This window comes from Ricinus communis, chromosome 10 (genome assembly GCF_019578655.1).
Source record: "Ricinus communis isolate WT05 ecotype wild-type chromosome 10, ASM1957865v1, whole genome shotgun sequence".
Lineage (NCBI taxonomy): Eukaryota > Viridiplantae > Streptophyta > Magnoliopsida > Malpighiales > Euphorbiaceae > Ricinus > Ricinus communis.
In genome coordinates this window covers 25,975,242-25,975,823 of record NC_063265.1, presented here as the reverse complement: position 1 = coordinate 25,975,823, position 582 = coordinate 25,975,242, and the positions used below count along the sequence as shown (strand labels likewise).

At 44.0% G+C, this 582-nt stretch overlaps 1 non-coding gene across 1 annotated transcript; it reads left to right on the top strand.

Annotated features, from left to right (window-relative positions):
• Window positions 1-200: 200 nt before the first annotated feature.
• LOC112535398 lies at window positions 201-307 on the top strand. The gene has a single exon (XR_003079549.1). It is a non-coding gene; the product is annotated as a small nucleolar RNA R71 (small nucleolar RNA).
• Window positions 308-582: the final 275 nt, after the last annotated feature.

Below are 582 nucleotides of genomic sequence, written 5' to 3'. Positions count from 1 at the left end.
ACTGGTTGACCACTCCCCGCTTAACTGGCCGACTCCTAGAGGATTGCCATTGGTAGTTGTTCATGGCCATCTCCTCTATCAGATTTTATGCCTGCTCTGGCATCTTACAGTTCAGGGCCCCACCTACTACAACATCTACCATCTGCCTAGTAGCAAGGTTCAAATCACTATAGAAAGTCTGAACCTGCATCTATACTGGTAATCCATGATGCGGGCAACATCGAAGCAAGTCCTTGTACCTCTCCCAGGCATCATACATGCTCTCATCTTCAAACTGCATAAAAGAAGATATATCATTTCTCAATTTAGCAGTTTTAGCCGGAGGGAAGTACTTATATAAGAAATTTTCAGCCAAAGAACTCCATGTCGTAATAGTGTTGGCTAGGAGTGACTGCAACCATCTCTTCGCTCGGTCCCTCAAAGAAAAAGGAAACAGCCTCAACTGAATAGCATCATCAGTCGTTCCATTTTTCTTGAAAAGGTATCACAGATCTTTAAGAAGTTGGCTATTTGAGCATTTGGCTCCTCACTTGGCAGTCCCCCAAATTGCACACTATTCTGGACCATTTGTATCACGTTCGG